General features: G+C 43.2%; 1 protein-coding gene across 2 annotated transcripts in view; it reads left to right on the top strand.

Annotated features, from left to right (window-relative positions):
* The first annotated feature begins 19,557 nt into the window (after window positions 1-19,557).
* The window catches only part of OSBPL1A (oxysterol binding protein like 1A), a 213,259-nt gene continuing 209,536 nt past the window's right edge, over window positions 19,558-23,280 (top strand). Inside the window, exon 1 of one of the 2 annotated variants that reach the window (XM_043889695.1) lies at window positions 19,558-19,781. The gene's annotated coding sequence lies outside the window, so the exon portion shown is untranslated. The remainder of the gene's footprint in view (window positions 19,782-23,280) is intronic. The other variant, XM_043889696.1, reaches the window with a different exon arrangement.

Raw genomic sequence — 23,280 nt, forward strand, 5'->3', positions numbered from 1 at the left:
TCGCCGGGGCTGGGGGCTTCTGCTCGCCCACGGCGCCGTCGGTGCCATCGAACCCCGCCGGAGACTCGGTAGTCGGGTTCACCGCAGCGTCCCAGGAAGGGACTCACCGCAAGAGACTCACTCAATCACAGCCCAAGTCTCATCTTTGCATTTTAAGCAGGGTAGTTTTGTTGTACGTGTTTTAAGATGTTTTTGTGATTTGAGCAAGGGTAAGTTTATGCGAAGAGTTGACTCATTGGAAAAGACCCTGATGCTGGGAGGAATTGGGGGCAGGAGGAGAAGGGGGCGACAGAGGATGAGATGGTTGGATGGCATCACCGACTCGATGGGCATGAGTTTGAGTAAACTCCGGGAGTTGGTGATGGACAGGGGAGGCCTGGCGAGCTGCGATTCATGGGGTCGCAAAGAGTCGGACACGACTGAGCGACTGAACTGAAAGTTTAACTTTCCCAAAACTCTAGAGCAGGAGAGGGCAGAAGGCAATTTTGAAAACCTTCTGAAAAACTTAGCACTCGCTGTTGTCTTGTGATAATTTTCTTGAGTGTCCTTGGACTGTTTTTCTGGGAGCAACTTTTGCTGAAGACACTAGGATTTACCAGTCAACATAAAGGTCGTTGTTTCACTGTCCAAAAATTTGAATCTGTTTGTGTCGTTTCTCCCCTGTCCCCAACGCATGCATTCCAGTATACTGGTTGTGGCTAACATCTGTCACCTTACATGAGACACCTTAATTAAGTCCCTTAATGTCCTATTCGAGAGACAGTTTATCCCCTATTGCCTCACTTTCTTCACACGCACACACACAAACTCAAAATATTGCATCTTTACTCTCTCCTGTCTTCCTTAATCACAGGCATGTTTTATTTCCCTTTTAAAACACTTCTCTGAATCAGGAGAATTCTGCAAAGAATTCCACCCGAATTAACTTTGAGGGATCTTAGTATAAGTCTTGTGGATTTATTAATTCAACAGACATTTATTAGGTTCTTACTGTGCTAAACTTTGGAAATGCTGATTTAGATGTGCATTGCCTTTAAGAAGCTAAAATGAGGGAGAACAAAAGTAAATTAGTATTTAAATGGGTGAGAATTACATCCTGTTAGTAGCACAAGGAAGGACCCGCTACTGAATCCCTTCGCTGTTCTGAAACTATCACGTTGTTTGTTAATCAGCTATGAATTAATAGAAATTTTAAGAAGTTTTTTTTTAAAAAAAGGAAGCATCGTCTATTCTAATTTTATTGGGCTTCTCATTCCAGATGATGCTTGAAGTGAGTTACAGAAGAAGAGGTAGAGATTAGCTAATTGAAAAAGGAGGAAATTGTTTGCGATGGAGAAAAAAGTATTGGCAGGAAAATCGAGGCCCATTTAAGGAGCATCATGCATTTCATTGCCTCTGACATCACATCTGTCAGCCTCTTCTTGTCATATGACTTGGATAATCCCTTTATGATTGTCTCCATAAATCTGCACATGTGCACTCATTTTGGTTCCAAGAAAACGCCTGAAGGACTTGCTCTCTATCATGTCAGTCACACCCCCTTCCTCCAGTTATTGGGTTTGGATAGTATGTTTTCCTTCACCTTCAATAGAAGCAGTTTTAAACTCCTCCTTCCAATCAGGTAGGGCCCCAAAGTTCATGTGCGACCAGTCCATCACGGTATTTTTCTTCTTGGTGAGGATTTGCCTGCAAGTTCCCTGAGGTTTGGGCTTCCCAGATTGCGCTAGTAGGCAAAGAACCCACCTGCCAATGCAGGAGACATAGATGATCCTTGGGTCAGGAAGATGCCCTGGAAGAGGGCAGGGAACCCACTCCAGTATTCTTGCCTGGAGAATCCCATGGCTAGAGGAAACTGGCAGGCTATCATCCCTAGGACGGCAAAGAGTTGGACATGACTGAAGCAATGTAGCATGCACACACGCCCTGTGAGGTTTGGCCACTGTGCATCTCCAGGTCATCTGAAGCTTTCTGCAGTTACCATCTTATTACTACCTAGATGACCATCTGTTGTTAAACAGCTGCTTTTCTTCCTTCACTCTGAACTCTACTGATCTCCTCTTAATGTCTTACAACTTCTGTTGCAAAAAATAGTAACTGTCACCCTTAAAAAAGAAAAAAAAAAAAAAGCCATAGAATCTTTTTTTTAGTGAAAGCTTCTGTAAAACAGATTAGGTTGTTCTGCCTGAAATAGTGGTGTTGGGCCTGAAGTCCCAACTACCTAGCAACCTCCCTCCCAGTGGACCTGCAAAGACATTCAACCCAGATTTTAAAACTATTGTATTAAAATGTAACAGAAAACAACCACACAGCACAATTTAACCTTCTAAACAAGGCATAGTATTAGTTTATCTCGTCTCATAGATAGCACCTCTTTTCTTAACCGTATACATCAACCCAGTCTATTTTACCTTCTGGAGATTGCACCCATGATTTTCTATTGATTCCTACTTCTTCATAGCTAGAGTCTTTAAATCTTCTTTTGAGCTCAGATTCTAAATTGAAGTTACTCTTTCTGCCAAAGTGCACAAAATTATTTACAGCACCACTTTATGAAATGATTCATTTTCAAGGCATCAACTACTTTATGCAATATCCCATCACACTAGAAATGTTCCCTTCTTGGTCTACACACAGAGGAAGTTAAAGTATGTCCTTATGCATACTAACATGGTTGGAACAGTTTATTATAACTATTCCCACCTAAAAATGTATTTTAAGGGGCTTGAGATTAAGGATGTTGCAAATTGAGATTGTGGCTGTGTCTATTTTATATTGCGAATAGGACCTCTGTAAGCTTTTTTTTTTTTTTTACTCTTCACATCATTCCCTGCAAAGAAACCTGAATAAGGTTCTAAACTCAGATATGCAAAGAGCACTTTGGAAAAAGAAGGAGGAAAATAATTACTGAAGTAATAAGTGTTGCAGACAACCTACATTTGCAGAAAGCAAGACTTTATAGGCAATTAAGTTGAAAAGGTTTTACTTAATAGGAACTTTACGCAGTTAAGCAGTTGCTGAGAATGGACAGCAAATAACAGATTTGGATACATGTAGGGTCTCTACACCAGATCCTGCTGATTTCCCCATCCATTTACCTAAATGGCTGGTTACTGAACATCTTCCTCAAACTCAGTATGTTCAAAACTGAACTCAGTATCTTTCTCCCTAAATCTACTCCTCTGCCTGTCTTCCCCATTTCTGTATTGGCAACCCCTGAACCCTGCATCAGACTTCCCTCATGGCTCAGCCGGTAAGGAGCCTGGCTGCAATGCAGGAGACCCGGGTTCGATCCCTGGGTTGGGAAGATCCCCTGGAGAAGGAAATGGCAACCCGCTCCAATATTCTTGACTGGAAAATCCCATGAACAGAGGAACCTGGCAGGCTACAGTTCATGAGGTCACTAAGTGTCGGACACAAGTGAGCATCAATTGGCCAAACCTGAAATCTGGGAGACATACTCTACAATTTTTACTGTCTTCATAGACAACAAGTTCTGATGATTTTGATTCCTTAATATCGCTTACCTTCCTTATATTCTCCTAGTTTTTCTGATTCCATCTGGACCCTCTTTAAGTTATCCACCTCACATCTGCCAGAGGAATCCTTCAAAATGCACATGTCTGATGTGTCTTTCCTCCCTGGAAATCCTTTATTTGCTCCCCATAGCTTCCATGGTAACACTTAAACACCCTAACACACAAGATGTGTTCCTGGCTACTTCTCTGATTTTGTTTCCTGCTGTTTTACCCAGACCAGCCTCAACTATTTTACTGAAGCTTTCTTTGATGAAAGAATTCTATGGATTTGGTGGGGGGGGGGGGCGGGGGGGGGAATGTGAAAACTGCTATTTTACACCTTAGAAACTGTGTGGGTGTTAAGACATACAGAGTGAAAGTGTTACTCCCTCAGTCGTGTCCAACTCTTTGAGACCCATGGACTGTAGCCCATCCCTGGAATTCTCCAGGCAAGAATACTGGAGTGGGTTGCCATTTCCTCCTCCAGGGGATTTTCCTGACCCAGGGATAGAACCCGGGTCTCCTGTATTGCAGGCAGATTCTTTACAATCTGAGCCACCAGGGAAGATGTACAAAGAGACCAGTGAATGGAGTGAAGGAAGAAGAAGCATCTGTTTAACAATAGATGGACATCTACATGGTATTAGGATAATAACTGCAGAAGTCTTCAGGTGATGTGGAGGCATGTGGCCAGATCCCTCAGAACTTGCACATAGAGGAGAAATATGACTGCCTGCACCAGAATTTCTATGTAGGGTGGATTTCAGAACCCAATATGATTGGAAGGAGGTGCTTAGAACTTTTTGCTTAAGATTTAGAAACAAACTGCCCAAACTAAATACATGGAAGGAGAAGGAGTCATACTCAGGCCATAAAGGACCAAAGTTCTCTCTTGGTACCAAAATGAGTGTATACAGATAGAGAGATGTTGTGGAAGTGATCATTAACAGGTTATATAAGTAATGTGACAAAAAGGGTTGGCAGCTGTGATAACAGGAAGAGGAATGAGTTATTTGAATGGAAAAAACCTAACCTGGAAGTACATACATCTGATTGTAACTGAGATGCCTGTCACATCAGGCATGAGGAAAGAGGCCTGTGAACAGTTCTCCATAAACCTATTTCAACGTACATCGATGGTTTGAATAGGGGTCTTCTAAATATTCTCTAGGACCTTGCTACTTAAGGTAAGGTCTATGGACCAACAGCATCGTGTTATCTAAGAGCTTGGTAGAAGTATGGAAACTCAGGCCTCCATGCCAGACCCCTTGGGTCTGCGTTTTAGTAAGATTCCTGAGTGATTCTTATGCAAATTAAAATTTGAGAATCTTGTGTGATGACCATGGGAAAGGACTTCTCGGATCTTGGAGAGCAGGGAAGGTAATTGACTGAGGGCCCCGCTACTGTGCTCTGAGACCTGTTACTGTGTTTGTACTGAGACTGTACTTCCCGTGGGCTGCCCTCAGCCGGGCACACAGCAGTGACCCAAGCAGGCCCATTCCTGAGGGATGAGACACTCCTCTGATGGGAGGCTTGGGCTCCTGGGCTCCCAAAGGTCTTGCTGAACTTTCCTTAGGTTTACTCCTTCAAAGTCACTGTGGACAGTGACTGCAGCCATGAAATTAAAAGACACTTGCTGCTTGGAAGAAAAGCGATGACAAACCTAGACAGCATATTAAAAAGCAGACATCACTTTGCCGACAGAGTTTTGTATAGTCAAAGCTATGGTTTTTCCAGTAGCCATATATGGATGTACGAGTTGGGCCATAAAGAAGACTGAGCGCTTCTTTTGAACTGTGGTGCTGGAGAAGACTCTTGAGAGTCCCTTGGACAACAAGGAGATCAAACCAGTCAATCCTAAAGGAAATCAACCCTGAATATTCATTGAAGCTCCAATACTTTGGCTACCTGATGTGAAAAACCGACTCATTGGAAAAGATCCTGATGCTGGGAAAGATTAAGGACAAGAGGAGAAGGGGGCAATAGAGGATGAGGTGCTTGGATAGCATCACCGACTCAATGGACATGAGTTTGAGCAAACTCTGGGAGATAATGAAGGACAGGGAAGCCTGGTGTGCTGCAGTCCATGGGGTTGCAAAGTCAGACACAACTGAGCAACTGAACAACAACTGCTACACAGCCTTCCTCTGTCCCTTCTTTCTTTCTGTCCCTCCACTCAAGGTCAGATGTACATCAGTTTGATGGCTCTCAGAGCCTCTTCGGGCTCTTTCCTATTTTTTCTCACAGGCATTTCCCCTAGTAAGTTTCTTGCACATTTAATCTCATGTTGGCATCTGTTTGTGTTGTTGACTCATTGGAAAAGACCCTGATGCTGGGAGGAATTGGGGGCAGGGGAAGAAGGGGATGACAGAGAATGAGATGGCTGGATGGCATCACCGACTCAATGGGCATGAGTTTGAGTGGACTCAGGGAGTTGGTGATGGAGAGGGAGGCGTGGCATGCTGCAATTCATGGGGTCGCAAAGAGTCGACTGAGCGGCTGAACTGAACTGGCATCTGTTTCTTCAGGACCCAGCACAGGCTGCTTTAAGATACACTGTAACACAGGTGAATTCTGCCTACATAGTACTGACTTGAAGTCATATATGTTCCTTAAATATTTTTCTAAGGGAAATATGTCCTTAACATATTTAAGAAGCAAAACACAAACACCTTGGCACGCTATTAATGAGTCTTTCCTCGATTTCCTATGCTTATTGTATGCTCCCAACTAATGAAAGCTAATGTGGTAGATGCAGGCCAGTGAATGCTGAGGCTATAGGTTCTCTTTGTCCCATTTGTGTTCTGGCCAATCATTTGACCAATTATGGCCAAGAAATGTGACAGAGGCCAAAGAAGGATTCACAGGATGCATACTAAAATATAAGTTTTAAGGAGAAGCTCTCAAAAAAAAAAAAAGGAAACAGAGCCAAGATTAGCAAGCAACTGGGGAAGGAAGGAAATCCTTGAATATTTTAATATCACCATAAATAACACAGCAGCCTAAGAAGATTAGCTGGCAATTGTACAAACAGCAACAAGAAAAAATAATAATGACTTCAGGAGATTTGAAGAAAATGGAAGGGTGACACCTAATGTATACTACTGGAGCTCATATACCATGGAACCATGGGGTAAGGACCCTGTATAGCACTGGTCTGATCAGCACCCCCATTTCAGAAATAGGCACCCCTATCTCCAAACAAGGTGTGCAGCCCCTTCAGTGACCTCAAGGGCAGGGGCTGATTTCTCAGTAACAGTGTGTCCAAAGGTGTATTCCATAGAAAATTATTCCTCAGAGAGGAAGGTCGTAAAGTGAAGTGTTCCGTGGTCAATCGAGTTTATCATCTCTGTGCTAAACACACCTCATCTGATAATTTTGTGTTAAAACTCTTAACGCCCTTAATATTCTAACGTACAGTATAAATCTCCAAGAGAGGATGGTAGTATGTGGCTTTTCTGGAAGAATTTAACTAAGGAATCCCCACCTCTCTCCACCCCACTAAAACCTTAGAGCAGTAGAATTGCTAGAACACTTTTTGATTAACACTATCCCCACTTAGTGTCATTATACCTTATGTTCCCCTGGTGATACAAGTTCAAGGTCACTGTTGCATCTATTTCTGATCCAATATTAAGAAGGACCTGGGCCCCCCCTTGCCAAAAATATTAACTCTGGCTTAAAAATTTTTTTTTTTAATTTTCAAGAAACCTCTTAACAAAGCTCTAGAAGGGATAGTTACCAGTTCTATTGTTAGTTGTTAAAACCTTAGAGCGGATTGAGTTATGGCCAGCAGGGAAGAGGATCATGGAAGGGAATGAGAGGAGTGAACCAGTGGCTTAGCCTCCCTCAGCATCACACACAGTGACCCTGTCTTAGCCCAGGGTTCTTCCACCTCCTTTCCTCTTACGTGGTACTTCAGTTTTCTTTTCCTGTAAAAGTTTTCCTTGGACTGAAAGTAGAAATAGAGAATAGGATCAGCTCCCTCTGTACCCTAAAATCAGTGTCCAAAGGAGATGATCATGTGAAATTTTTAAATGTTTGATAAAAATATTGGGGCTTCTCAGGTGGCGCTAGTGGTAAAGAACCTGCTGGCCAAAGCAGGAGACATGAGACAAAGTTTTGATCCCTGGGCTGGGAAGATCCCCTGGAGGAGGGCATGGCAACCCACTCCAGTATTCTTGTCTGGAGAATCCCATGGACAGAGGAGACTGGTGGGCTACAGTCCCCAGGGTCGCAAAGAGTCAGACACGACTGAATGGACTTAGCAAGCACATATCCTCAAATGCTACTTTGTTCAGTAATAGTGTAAAGTTTTATTTTTTCCTATTGTATCAAGTCTCAGTTCCTCTGCTTGGCTTTCAGAGAACTTCAGGTCAGCTCTCCTAATGCAGCTGTTTAGTCCTATTCTCCAAGACTCTCCACTGTAATTGCCAACCCTGTCTACTGTTACTGCAGCTTCCCTTCCAGGCTCACTGCTCACCTTAGTCCAGGCCCTCTCAGCTCCCCCGGACCACTGCAATAACTTCTTAGTTCATTTTCCTGACTCTAGACATTTCCCTTTCCCATCCTGCTACCTGCCAACAGAACGCTCTCACTGAAGGATCACTGTGATCATGTCAGTCCTTTGTTCAAAAGTCTTTCCATCTTCTGCAGTCCCCATCTCAGTAAATGGCGCCTCTCTATACCAGCTCCCTGTACCAGACACTTGGGCGCCACCTTTATTCTTCTTGTCTCTCACCCCACTCATGGAATCAGTCACCAAGTTCTTTATGTTCTGTCACTTGTATCTCTCAAATCAGCCTCCTACTACTTTTCTCCATCCTCAAAGTCCTTGTCAAAGCCGAGGCCCCTTGACTGGACCACTGCAACAGCCTCCTAACCTGCTTCTGACTTCACTGTTTTTCAGCCCATTCTCTACTTTGCTGCTTGACATAGATCTCTCTCTGATGGAGCTCTAATGTTGTGATTCTCCTGCTTAAAACTCTTTGGGGTTTTCACTCCATCCCTTTGAGGATGAATCTCAAAATCTGTGACACTCTGTAAAGGATGCTTTGTGATATGGCTCCTTTTATGTCTCCAGTCTCGTTGCTTCATCCCAAACTCTGTCCTGCACCTTCTCTTCTAGATTTACTGAACTAGATCCACTTCCTCTCAGAAGGCATGTGATCAATTGCTCACTTGCTTGACTGCTGACCTCCAGCCCTTCTCACACATTACTCCTTCTACATGGAATGTTCTTTCCTCCCACATCCAACGCATTTTTTTGGACTCAACTTCCTTGATGGCCATTACCATGTCTCTCTTCATCTTTACCTTGCAAGTACCCAGTACAGTGCCTAGCATTGGGTGGGCTCTGAATTCAGAGAAGTTAAATTGTTCATGGTCATATATCTGGTAAACAGGTAAAGAAAGTGAAAGTGTTAGTTGTCGCTTAGTCGTGTCCGCATGGACTGTAGCCCACCAGGCTTCTCTGTGTCCATGGCATTTCCCAGGCAAGAATACTAGAGTGGGTTGCCATTCCCTCCTCCAGGGAATCTTCCTGACCCAGGGATTAAACCTGGGTCTCCCATATTGCAGGCAGATTGTTTACCATTTGGGCCATGAGGGAAGCCCCAACAGGTAGAGAGCTGGGATTCAATTCATGTTTCTGAGTTTTGTGTACCTGCCATTTTACTGCATTGCCTCCTAACTCGGGATAAAACATTTTAGACATAAAGTCCCAGTTCATTCATTCATTCAACAAATATGTTTTGATTTCCTAATATGTGCCATGCATTGTGTTAGATAAAGGGGGTGAACTGGTGAACAAGGCATTCCTTGGCTTTAGTATACTTCTACTCTGATGAAAGATACAGATGAATGAAGATACATTTGTATCACTATGTGACAGATATTATTATAGGAGTGGGTAGAAGGTAAACCGGAAAGACTATGGGAGGGGGTCAGGGAAGGCCTTTGGAGAGACTTGATTTCTAAGCTCTGACAGTACGTAGCATAAGCCTCGGGAAGCTGAGGAAGCTGAGGAAGCTGAGGAGGAGCGTTCAAGGCACAAAAGAACAACATTGGCAGAGGTTTTAAAGCATCAGAGACCATGGCAAATCAGGGAACTGAAAGTTGTTCACAACTGCTGAAGTGTAGAATTCTTCAGTCGCTCAATTGTGTCCAACGCTGTGTGACCCCATGGACTGCAGCATGCCAGGATTCCCTGTTCTTCACCATCTCTCAGAGTTTGCTTAAATTCACGTCCATTGAGTTGGTGAAGCCATCCAACCATGTCATTCTCTGTTGTCCCCTTCTCCTCCTGCCTTTGATCTTTCCCAGCATCAGGGTCTTTTCCAATGAGTTGGCTCCTTGAATCAGGTGGCCAAAGTATTGGAGCTTCAGCTTCAGCATCAGTCCTTCCAATGAATATTCAGGACTGATTTCCTTCAGAATTAACTGCATTGATCTCCTTGCTGTCCAAGGGAGTCTCAATAGTCTTCTCCAGCATCACAATTTGAAGGCATCAATTCTTCAGCACTCAGCCTTTTTTACTGTCCAGCTCTCACATCCGTACATGACTACTGGAAAAACCATAGCTTTGATTATAAGGACCTTTGTAGGCAAGGTAATGTCTCTGCTTTTTAATACGCTGTTTAGGTTTGTCATAACTTTTCTTCCAAGGAGCAAGAGTCTTTTAATTTCATGGCTGCTGTCACCACACACAGTGATTTTGGAGCCCAAGAAAATAAAGTCTGTCACTGTTTCCATTGTTTCCCCATCTATTTGCCATGGAGCGATGGGACCAGATGCCATGACCTTCATTTTCTGAATGTTGAGTTTTAAGCCAGCTTTTTCACTCTCCTCTTTCACTTTCATCAAGAGGCTCTTTAGTCCCTCTTCGCTTCTGCCATTAGGGTGGTGTCATCTGCATATCTGATGTTACTGACATTTCTCCCCACAATCTTGATTCCAGCTTGTGCTTCATCCAGCCCGGCATTTTGCATGATGTACTCTGCGTATAATTAAATAAGCAGGGTGACAATATACACCCTTGATGTACTCCTCTCTCAATTTTGAACCATTGTTCCATGTCCAGTTCTAACTGTAGATTCCTGATCTGCATACACATTTCGCAGAAGACAGGTAAGGTGGTCTGGTATTTCCATCTCTTGAAGAATTTTCCAGTTTGTTGTGATCATCACAGTCAAAGCCTTTAGCATGTTCAGTGAAGCAGAAGTATATGTTTTCCCAAAATTCTCTAGCTTTTTCTATGATCCAATGGATGTTGGCAATTTGATTTGAAGTGCAGACTACCACAGAGATAATGACAAGAGCCGAATGGTGACATTGCAGGAAGCAAGGAAAAGGCAGAGCAGTGTTCTAAGCAAGAGAATTAGTTGATATGATTGAAATTTTGGAACAGCCTCTTACTACAGAGTGAAGAATAGATTAGGGCTGAGTGTGGGAGAAAAGGTAGGATGGGGAGAATAAGGAAGAGAGACCAGAGTGCTTGCCACTGAGAATGAGAACAGGAAGGAAGCAGGCAGGGATGGGATGGGGAGAGGAGCTACACTTTTAGTTGTGCTAATTTGGACACATTGGTGTATGGTCAGAAGTTCAGCAGTGGCTTTGGGACCTGTGTTACAGATTGGTGAGACATGAGCAGACAGAGTTAGGAAGCCATGGGGACATGGGGCTCTTCTACGGAGAGTGTGAGGAGAAGGGGAGTTTAGGGCAGAACCTGTGACACTGCAGGGAAGGATCTCAGAGAAAGTGAGGAAAGAGCATTCCCGGGAGGCAGGAAGTGGTCACTGGTGTCAGTTGCGGCCAAGGGTCAGTTAAAGTTAGGACTCTTAAGGGGCTCATTGGCTTTTGCAACAGAGAGGCCTTTGGGGTTCCCAACAGGAGCAGTTTCAGTGGAGCAGTGGGAGCAGGAGCTGCTACAGAGAGAAGAGGATAGAGTGCGAAGGAGACGGTGAGAGCCAATGGAGACTGAGCTTTAAAGCAGTTTAACTCTGAAGGAGCTATTGATGCTGAAGCTGAAGCTCCAATCCTTTGGCCACCTGATGGGAAAAGCCGACTCACTGGAAAAGACCCTGATGCTGGGAAAGATTCCTGATGCAGGAGAAGGGGATGACAGAAGATGAGATGGTTGGATGGCATCACTGACTCAATGGATAGGAGTTTGAGCAAGCTCCGGGAGATAGTGAAGGACAGGGAAGCCTGGTGTGCTGCCGTTGATGGGGTAGCAAAGAGTTGGACACCACTGAGTGACCGAACAACAACTCTGAAGGAGGAGGGAGACAGGGTACTACTCTCTGGAGGAGGTTTTCTAAAAGATGGCAGCGACTAGAGAACCCTTGTGGAGTGGGTTCATCGTGAGAGCTGGAAGATCTAGGAGAGGGTTGATGGACAGGGTTGCTGAGGAGGAGGGCTCGGCAACACTGAGTGGGGTTCTGGCCTTTGACAGGAGGAAATGTAAGAAGGGCGTGACTGCAGGTAAGCATGTTGGTTTGGTAGTAAGAAGTTCAGGGGGCTCTCAACTAATTATTTTGTGTCTTTGGTAAGAGTGCAAGTGAACATGTTAGTCACTCAGTCGTGTCTGACTCTGCGACCCCATGGACTGTAGCCCACCAGGCTCCTCTGTCCATGGGATTCTCCAGGCAAGAATACTGGAGTGGGTTGCCATTTCCTTCTCCAGGGGATCTTCCTGACCCAGGGGGTTGAACATGGGTCTCCTGCATTGGCAGGTGGATTCTTTACCACTGAGCCACCAGGGAAGCTGTCCTTGGTAAAGTCATCTGCTGAGGGTGTCTTGGGGAGCTGGCAGGGAAGGGATTTTAGGAGAAAAGAAGGTGCAGTGAAGAGCAGGAAAAGAAGCTCAGTCCTGGCCCCTTATCTTCTCACTGTGTTCTTTGTCCCTAAGCCATCTCCTGCAAAGCTCAAGGCTCATGTCCCCTTGACACAGATGGTCACAGATGTAGCTCTCTGGTTCAGAGCTCACCTCTGAGCTCTCAACCAGAGTCTACCTGTCACCTCCATTTGAGCCTCTCCAAGCTCTTTCCACTACCTGCTCCTTCAGTTTCCACTCAGAACGTCTAACAAGGAAGGACAAAGGATTGTTGAGCAGTGCTAAGAATCCAGCCAATGTTCCATTTCATGAGTTAGCAGTGCGGTCTGCACTGGGTAAAGTCCTGTGCTAGTTTTATGTTGCCCACCCCCTCTTAGCCAGTTTTGCTCACAGTATTATCTGCTTAAAAGCCATTTGTTCCTATTTTTTAGGTTTAGCTGAGACAGTACATTTAAAAATATTCCATGCACTGTGTCTCCTCTTTTCTAAAAGTTCTCATGTAAAAGTTGTATACATTCCTGAATTTTGTTGTCATTCAGTCACTCAGTCATGTCTGACTCTTTGAGACCCCATGGACTGCAGCACACCAGGCTTCCCAGTCCTTCACTATCTCCCAGAGTTAGCTCAAACTCATGTCTATTGCATCAGGGATGCCATGCAACCATCTCATCCTCTGTCGTCCCCTTCTCCTCCTGCCTTCAGTCTTCCCCAGCATCAGAGTCTTTTCCAGTGAGTTGGTTCTTCCCATCAGGTGGCCAAAGTATTAGAGCTTCGGCTTCAGCATCAGTCCTTCCAATGAATATTCAGAGTTGATCTCCTTTAGGATTGACTCATTTGATCTCCTTGTATTCCAAGGGATTCTCAAGAGTCTTCTCCAGCATTTCCATATGCTCAAATCTTATCTATTAATGGCTGAACTTTTTTCCCCCCAAACTTTAAACTTTTTATTTTGTATCAGGGTATAGCTGATTAACAATGTTGTGGTAGTTTCAGGTGAATTAATGGCTTAGCTTTAAAAGCCATCTTTCCTCTAAAGCATTCACTAATAGCCCCGGCTTGCAAACAAAACTTTCTTCCTCTTATTCCTCCTTTATCTGAAGTTTTCTTATGGTTCTTTATTATTTTCTATCTCTTAATTCACCTGCTGATTTATAAGTCTTACATTGCCTCATCTGTGTCCCTAGGTTCTTAAATTCCTGAAGGCAAGGCTGTTATCAGAGTTACCTTTTTTCTCTCAGCCTTAAACAGTGCCTTGCACATGTATCCACTCACAAAGTCACGTCAGTTACTAGGTTAATATGTATTTACTGACTAATGAAGACATGAATTAATCGATGATGATTGAGAGGTTCTCTGCTCTTATAAGTCTTTGCATGTCATTACTCTAATCTTCTTTCTGTTGGTAATCCTACAATGTCATGGATATTTGTGCGTGATTCACAAATCTGTTTCTAGCCCTAAGCTCTTGCCCCAAATAAATTCTCACATCTTCAGTTTCTTGCTGCATCTCTCAAACTTATTCTCTTGAAGGTACTCATTTCCCATTTCCTGCTGTTTCTGATCTAAAGCTGAAGCTAAGCATATATACCACCACTTCTATACATCTTCTTTGTTCTAGTCCTCACTGATCTCGTCTTCCCAAATTCTTTAGAATTTATCAGTTATACGTGTTGTTATGGGGTTTTTTTGGTTAGTTTCCATTGTATATTTTGCTTCCAAAATTAGATTATAAACTTCATGAGGCCACAAATCTGTATATGAATGTAATCACTCTTTTTTTCTGCACTACCTCCCTTCTTTCTCGGATCTCTTTTCTCTCCCAATTCTGTTGAGAAAAAATTAACCACCACCAGAGGGCAGTGGAGAGGTCAAGATAATGAGGCTGGGGAAAAGACAAAGTTTAGTTTAACAAAGTGGATATAATAGTACTAAGCTTACTGTTTTTAGTTTTATAGAAACATGTGATTTGCTTGATCCTAAGTGCTAAATTTTAACAGATAGAAGTACAAACGGGGTTTCAGAATGCTACGACTGGCTGGAGCCTGATCACAGGCTGGAGCCTCTGGAAATGTAAGCCCAGGAAAGAGAAATCAAGGCAGCTCACGCTAGTATTCTTTAACTTTTTACAATAACAGCTTGTGGAAGGCTAATGCAGTTTATTCTGTTCATCTTTACGATGAATACCTGGTGAGAGCTGTGTGGAGCGGGCATTTGCCTCTGTAGGAGGAACTTCTACCAGTAATAATTCAGCCAGGAGAGCGGTTTGAGTTGCACAGAGGAGCCCCGAGGGCTACAGTCCGCAGGGTCGCAAAGAGTTGGACATGACTGAAGTGACTTAGCACGCATGGGGACATGACTGAAGTGACTTAGCACGCATGGGAGGCAGTGATCCAGGAAGTTCCCAGGCTCCAGCCAGGCAAATTCCTTTTCGCAACGTGGTTGAAGACCATCTGGCTTTAGGTGTGATGTTGGGCTGGTAGGTTTCTGTTGACTCTTCCAAATCTAAGATCCAGGAATCTGGAATCTGATCTGTATTTCCAATTCAGATCCTAGGCTGGCCCATCAAATCCCATTTCCTCGATCTTTGTGATTTCACCAAGTGGACTAATGTGACATGCTATGGCCACTCATCAGGTGTTGACAGGTGATTCTGGAATGGACAGTGGGAGTTACTGGGGATCTGGAAAAGAGATGTGTTTTAGAAGTTTCAAGAGTTGCAGAGACCTTGAAGTGAAGGGTGGCTGTTGAAAGGCAATATCGACAGGGTTGTTTGTCAGAGATCAAGAATGGGAGAGCTGAGAGCAAGAAAGGGGTCATCACGGTGCGAGGCTCTTTCTGGGTTCAAGGAACAGAGAAACAGGTTACATTAGGTGTAAAAGTGTAGGAATTTACTGCAACGACATAGAGAGAGAAAAGCAGAAACATCTGTGCTACCCTGACAGGTGGTTTGACACACAGCTGCAGCCAGCAGTGAGCTCCTTCTCAGCAGGGAGCCTCACTCTTCATGCCCTACAGGGGTGTTTCCACACCCTGGGGTCTCATTCTCTCTCTGCTCTTGCCTCAGATTCCTGATCTCCTCTCTTCTCCTCTCCTTCTTGACGACCCATGGTTTCTGCTTTCTCTCTGCCTTCACTTTCCTCTGTATGTTTTCCTGCTTCTACCCTAAACACTGTACTTTGTATATTGCACAGTCAAATGGACCCGGAGAGAATCTAGATGGTTTATACTAGTAGTTTAATACGGCCCAGCCGTGATCTTTTCTGTTGGGCAGAGCATATCTATAGTCTTTTGGTAGGCCTGAAAAGAGGTGCCATTTGGTTAGGTCCTGGCCCTGTGCCTTCTTACACATCAGACGCTATGTAAGGAAGCCCTCAAAGAGGGGCTGCGGGCAAAGCAGACTTTCTGAGGCTTCCAGGAAGGGGTAGTGTAATTGTCAGGCACACTGCTTGACCAGACAACTATGGATGGAAAAGCAGGGGTATGCTTGTAAAGAAGAGAGCAAAGGGCTAAATGTGGAGCTGGAAATATTGCCCAAGGAGCCCGTGGCTTATGGGAAAAGCCATGAAGGGAAGGGCTTGATTGAAAAAAAGAGACTGTAATGGGCATTTTTGTGGTTGCGATTGCTCATAATCCATTGCTCCTTCTGGTAACAGCACTGGACCTCGATAGCATGTGCGTGCACATGCGTGGGCCACTGGGGCACCACTACTCTTACGGAGGGTAGTTTCGTGGGATCGTCAGCCAAGGTGCCCTGCCCTGTACACCAAAAAGCCTCTCTCTCTCTGTTTCTGTCTCAAGTTTGCCTCTTCTGAAGAGGAAGACAAAACGATAGGAAAACAAAAATAAATGGAATTTATTCTTTCCTGCTGGGAGCAACCTAGAAAAAATGTAGACTAGTCCCTCCTACCCAGATCCCTGGAAGTGCCCTAGTCCTGTCCTGGCTGGGCCAGATTTTCAGCTGTTTATTTGATACTGTGCGAAACATCCCCTATCTGCTTAGGTTAGCCAGTGTCACTGCTTGTTGCTAGCCATCAAGGAACTATAGATAGAGGGGACCTTCCTAAACTTTTTGTGTCGGGACCCAGCTGAATCAGTCATCGGCAGTTGATTAGACATTTGTGTGTCACATACCTGGCAAAAGAGGGACAGGAACAGAATTAAGTTTAGATAAAAATAATTTAATATCTGAAAATGTTCCAACTCATTTCAGTTATTAAAAAATCTGAGTGTATGGTACAAATGACAAAAAAAGTTTGACAGCTTTAAAGAGAGAAAAAACAATGACATCATAGCCTTGATAGTATTGGGTTAATAATAACTGCAAAGTACTTAATATGTAGGTGTAGGGTTGGTTAATTTCCCCCAACTCAACAGTTTATCTGGATTTGCCTGATGACATCTGACCTATTTTTCAGCATTCCAGGCAATAATTACCCAAAGCCTTCCCCAAAGTCTCAGTCCATAAAACCCTCCTTTTAATAAGCCTTAATAAGCCTTTAGTGAGCCTTCTGCAGCACTTCAAAATCACACGGGCACCAGGGGAGTGTTTTTAAAACACACAATTTGTGAAGTGCATTCTGGGGCATTTCAGGCTTAAGACAAAACTGCAGGGACACAAACATCGGTTACTATAATCTGGAGGGAATCTGATTCTGGTGGGAAACGCTGGGATGTGGGGTGGGTAGTAGTAGTTGGGGGTTCCTGGGCTTCCCAGATGACTCAGTGGTAAAAGAATCTGCCTGCCAATGCAGGAAACATAAGAGATACGGGTTCAATTCTTGGGTTGGAAGATCCCCTGGAGAAGGGAATGGCCACCCACCCCAGTATTCTTGCTGGGAAAAGCCCATGGACAGAGGAGCCTAGTGGGCTACAGTCCACGGGGTCGGAAAGAGATGTACATGACTTTGCAACTGAGGATGACGAAATTAACAGAAACAAGCAAACGAAAGAACCCTAAGTGGATGCAGTCTGAACCAGGCCATGGGTAATTCTGATGAAGCACATTGTGATCTGAAGATTGTTAACTTTTCAGTTGGGTCAGGCAGGCCTGGGAACGGCAGGGCAAAGAGTTAGTTTCTCCCAAATCCCTTTTCTATGCACCCAGAGCTACCAATTCTGTCCTAGTTACGTTCATTGTAGATAAAGGGTGACACAGTAACTTTAACATGCTCCATCTGCAAAGTTAAAGTATCTACCTGTTCACAGCTCAGAAGAGCTTATTAATTGTTTCCAGATGTTCTGTGTCTACCAAACACTTCTCAAAATAGAGTATGACACAGTTGGGGGCAATATAGTAATTCTTTGTTGTTCTAGAATAGCACTATCCATTATGGTTGCTGGTAGCCACATGAGGAAGTGGGCTTCCCTCATAACTCAGTTGGTAAAGAATCTGCCTGCAATGCAGGAGACCTGGGTTCAATTCCTGGGTTGGGAAGATCCCCTGGAGAAGGGAATGGCAACCCACTCTATTATTCTTGCCTGGAAAATCCCATGGACGGAGGAGCCTGGCAGGCTACAGACCATGGGATTGTAAGAGTTGGACACGACTTAGCAACTAAACCACCACCAGCCACATGGTGGCTAATTTTAAATTAAATTTTATTTACTTTTAAATTAAAATTAAATAAAACTCAATTCTTTAATCACACTAGCCAAAGTTCAAGAGCTCAGCAGGCATATGTGGCTGGTGGCTACTGCATTGGACAGGGTAAAATTATATTAATAGAACATTTCTATCATTGCAGAAAGTTGCATTGAACAGTGGTGCTTTACAATAAGAATTGTTACACCCTTGATGTGTTTATATCTGTACTAGTCAGAAATAAAAACACCAAAGAGATATCTTTTCCTAAAGATTGTCTACATAGATATCAAAGAGACGCCTGTAAAAATATGTACAAGGAGTCATCTTACCAAGATTAGAACTTAAAAAAAGAAAAAGATTAGAACTTTTTATTGGTAGTCAGGGTGATTACCTCCTGTTACTTTCATCCTCCTATTGGCTAGGATGTTTACAAACTCAATTTCGTGAACTGAAAAAAGAAATGAGTAGTGAATTTGGGCAATTAAATCATGTTAGTGAGAATTGAGGCTTTTGTGGAATAATGTGGATAATTATTCAGGTAGTCAATTTTTATTTTGGCTGTGAAGGTAATTCAGTATTCTTAGAAAATAAGCTCTGAGGTTTCTTTGAGAGGCAAATTTGACTGCCTTAGTTACCACACAATTCACCTTTGAAGGATCGTGCTCTTCAAGTGCCTTTTTTACTAAGAAAAGGTGATGCTAGCCTAGGATATATAAGCAAGGTTTCTTGTGTTCTCCAGAAACCTTCTAAGAGATCTGACACATCATGTATCACATACAAGTGCAGTGACAACTGGCCTGTAATAGGTTCTCAACCAGGTTTCTAGACTTAACTGAAAACCTACGCCCCTTAAATACAATACCTGTTTATTAATGTTCATTACAAAAGAACATGTTCATTAAATACACTGGAAAATACAAGAAAGTTGAAAAATTTTTCGTAGGCTTGTAACTTCGTCTTTTTCAGCTATGCTTATTTTTAAAACGTGTAATTACACTAGACTGTGTACCTTCACATAATAAGGCTATGTGTTAACTACTCTGGCTAGACCTGTTGTGCCAGTCCGTAGAGATGGACTCTATGAAAGGTGTGTGATGGGGCGGGGGGACGAAGTGAAGGAAAACTTGTAAAATCTCTCTTTAAGCATACCTTACTCATATCCATCTTAGATGCTTACACCTGTATAGCATTTAAAGATCATCCTTTGACATGTGAAAAGAGAGGTGCAGTTAATTTACACTGCCTATTAAGTTCCCAAGAGTAAAGTCGCAACCAAAGCAGAAAAGAAAAAACCTGGGCAGCTGGGTAATGTATTGAGTATTTATAAATATATTTGCTTTGGCTTGGAGGGATTCCTTTCCGTGCCACAGCTCCTGGGGGTCCTCGAAGTAGGGTCCGTCCTTCTCTTGGGGCGGGGCGTGTGGGAGGAGCGTGAAGTCCTTGCCTATCCTGGCAGCAGTTGGCAAATGCTGGAACCATCCTCGGCGATCCGGGCGGGACTGGAGCGTGCTGGGGGCGGGGCATGCCAGATCGGGGGCGTGGCCGAGGGCCGAGCGCGCCACTCCGCCCGCGCGCCGGTCACGTGGTGCCCGGGCATGGCGTAAATAAAACCGGAGCGCGCGCGCGCTCGCGGGGCCGGCCGCGCGGAGGGGCGGCGCCACCTCGCGGAGTGGTGCTAAGCGGCCTCGCGCTCCGCCGGGCTCTGGGATCGCCGAGACCGATGATCCGTGGGGCCGCGAGTCTTCCGGGAGTGCGAGCCAGGTGACGGCCGCTTCCTGGGCGTGAGGCGGGCAGCCTGCGATTGTGGTCCCCACCCCGGGAGATCTGGAACCCGGTGACCGCGTAGGTCAGTTTCCTAGGCCGGCTCCAGGGCAAGCGGGCTCTCCCCTGCATGGTGCTGGGGGAGGTCTGTCTGCGCGTGGTGGGGAGTGAGGGCGCGTCTCCGAGGATGGGCAAGGTCTGGGTCTGGAGGTACCGGGCTCGGACGCAGACCTCGACCTCCCCGAAGTCCCTGGCTGCTCCGACGCTGCGGGGAAGTTGTTGCAAGTAGTAAGACGTTGGCATTTGTTGCCATTTCCACGCTGGGTGCTGGGACTCCGTCCTGGTGCCTCATGCATTCCCTGAGAAGTCATCAGCTGCGTGCTTTATAGGTACTTGGATGTGTGCATCCCAACTTTGAGTTTCCTACTATCGTGAGGAGGGTTGATTCACAGTGGAAGTCACGAGCTGTTCACGTGACCCTTCTCACTGTGTACCTCGTGGTCAGTTCCCACTAGCACCAAAGACCATCAAAGGAGTTCAGAAACAGCATGAAAGATTGTAGCTGCCTAATAGAAACAATGCTACGGTCCATGGGGTCTCAAAGAGTCCGACACGACTGAGCGACTGAACTGAATAGAAACAAAGATTTATTTACCCGGTGGCCCTGCTGTTTGGCAGGAGGCGTTGAAAAGGGTTGTCTTGATGTAGTTAATGTTGTGAACGTCTTAGCTTCATGCGGACAGTGAAGTTGAACCGTTGGCATGTGCTATTAAGTTAAACTAGACTTGCAAATTTAGTGATTAGGTGTTTGTGGGTAGAATCAGTGATATGTTTTTCTTGACAATCTCAGCCATATCGTAATATTGTAATTGATGCATTCTGGGTTTAGAGTTCGGGATGTCCTCACCTCTTATTTCAGAATTTGAAAAATACTTCGATTTGTTTTGATGGCTTAGGAGTGTTCGCGTTCTGGCTCTGATGCAAGGAAATTTTTTGCAGTGAGTAGTAGGTATAATTTCTGGATACCCCTGCTGAATTTAAAGGTCTCTGTGTTAATTACAGAATAGTTACAAAATCCACCCTCTTTGTATCCCCTAGTTCTACTCTAGGAGCTCTACCTACAATCTATGAGCGGAGAAAGGGGAGAAAACTGTCAGTAACGTTCCTTTTTAGAATGTGTCTTTTTCTTCTAGCCTTGAGCAACTGATATGCAAAACAGGAGTTAACTGCTGCAAGTTGAATAGATTTATCTGAAGCAGTTGTGTATTAGTGCAGGCTTTTGCCCCGGTCTGTTTATCAGATGACACTTGCTGAATATCTTTTTCCTCAGTAAAAGGTTGGGGTGGGGGCGGCTGATCCTTGTCCCTGGAGGCTCTCAGCCTTGCAGGTATTATTTGCACAGCACTTACACCTGTAATTCAGAACAGCTAAATGTTATTTCTGTAAAACATTGCTTTTTCCACTCTTTCTCCAAAGCAAAGGGAAATGGTGCTTGTTTGGAACTAGCAACTAGGTAGAAAAATACAGCCAGTTTCTTTTGCATGATAACATGATGCAATGTCTATTTAACAAAATAAAAATTTTCTTCATGTGGTTTTATTTTACCTAGTCACATCTATATTTAATCATAATATATCACTCTTCATGCTTTGACAGTTTCTTACCTCTTGCTATTACAAGGAGCTGAGCTTTTGTACATTATATGTATTCACTGAGAAAAGTAGTCAAGAGAAAGTGGAAATCAGCTTAACTAATAACATATGGGGGAGAAAGCCAGGGCGTGTAAAAAAATTTGAAGTGGTTAATAAGCCAAGTCTGGTGGTAATTAGAACTTTATTGGTTTGTAAATTCTTTCCAGTTCCTAGAAAAAGGACAGGTGTTAGCAGTATTGTTAGCAATAAGCTTACACCGATCTTTCCAGAAGTCATTAATGAGGGGTCAGAAAAGATACTTTCATGCATTTTGTACAGAATATATTGGTGATCATATATAGTTATCTTATAGGATGTTCTTGATCCCTAGAAATGTAGGATTTTCTCACTTACCTGTCCTCTTTCACTAATAACGTAGGCAAATATAAGAAATACTTTTAAATGGTTAAAGTAGGAGGATGTAGTAGGTCACTTTATCTGAGTCACTGTATTCATCAACCAGCAAATAGGGAATTACTGTGCTATACAGTGAAAGTGGTCTTTAACTGTACAGTTTCCTATCATGTGACAATGAAAAGTAACCACATTTTTACTTTGGTTAAAGTTTTCCTTTAAAGAAAATTCTGGTCATATAGTGGGTAACTGATCAGTACTGCAACATATTTCATGAAGTTTGGAAGATAATTTTCAAATGTGGGATAATCAAAATAGGAAACATTTAAATACACTATCTGACATGTAAGGAATTTTATCATTAGAACGTGATAGTTGATCAGCCTTCTTTTGGTGAGTATTATTGTTATATAAAACTATATTCATCTAATTTGTGAACTTCTCTTGCTTCTATGGGTCCAACCTAATTTGAAACTATAGTTAATAGTTTTTAGAATCTATGAAGTTCAAATTCAAATCAGGAATGAATGTAAGGGTTAGTTCTTGGTTGTTAAAGCAGATAAAATGTATAGCAATTTAAGGTTTAAACAATTTCATAAAGCAGGGAAGCTTATTTAATTTTTACTGGTTTTATTAAACATTAACATTTTCAACTGAATGAAGATAAAATAATAAATAGCAAGAAGGGTGATTATTTTATTATATCTGTATGGCATCCAAGTCAGTATGGGTATATAATGAATATGAATAGAGAAGATAATGTAAATAGGTTAAATATAATTTGGTATAGGCATTTTACATTGATTTCAGTGGCTTACAAACTGCAGTAAGACATACTACAATTATAGCCAGGTGTCTCTCATTTCTCCTGCAAAAAGGATGATGCTGTTGGTCTGGGCACAGAGTCCTGTTGAAGTTAGCAAGAAAGTTTCACTGAATTAAAAATAAAGCGATTTTTAACTTAATTTCATATTTTTAAAAGAAAGAGGCAGGTGCTTCCTAAAATGACTTTAAAATTTGCTGTCTTTTTCCTTAAATTGCCATATTTTGGATATCTTATTTCAATGAGTAAAGCTTCTTAAAATGAGAGGATTAAGCTAAAATTCGGATTCAGCTTCCTTGGTGTTCGCACATGTGAACAATAACTAGGATCGGGGACCTTTAATTTTAGAGGCTGAATTGAGTTTTATGAAATATGTAGCATTAATAATATTTCACCCCTTGACTAGAAGTTCTAAATTCTGGCTGTGGCTAGTAAAGTCATACCCTTAGCAAGTACCCTTTGTGCTTTTCAGTTTCTTCATCTCTAAAAGCAGTGTTAGATTAAATATGAATCTGTCTGCCAAGGCTAAATTTCTGAAACAAGCAAAAATACATTTAATTATTTGTTATCACAAATGTCATAATTTTATACATATACATTTGTATATGCCTATGTACAAATAGGTATATACACACATACATACACCTGGGATATATAATATAAAAGAACTTAATGATTACTTGCTAGGAACTAATAAGATTGAGAGCAAAGCTATT

This window comes from Cervus elaphus, chromosome 27 (assembly GCF_910594005.1).
Source record: "Cervus elaphus chromosome 27, mCerEla1.1, whole genome shotgun sequence".
Lineage (NCBI taxonomy): Eukaryota > Metazoa > Chordata > Mammalia > Artiodactyla > Cervidae > Cervus > Cervus elaphus.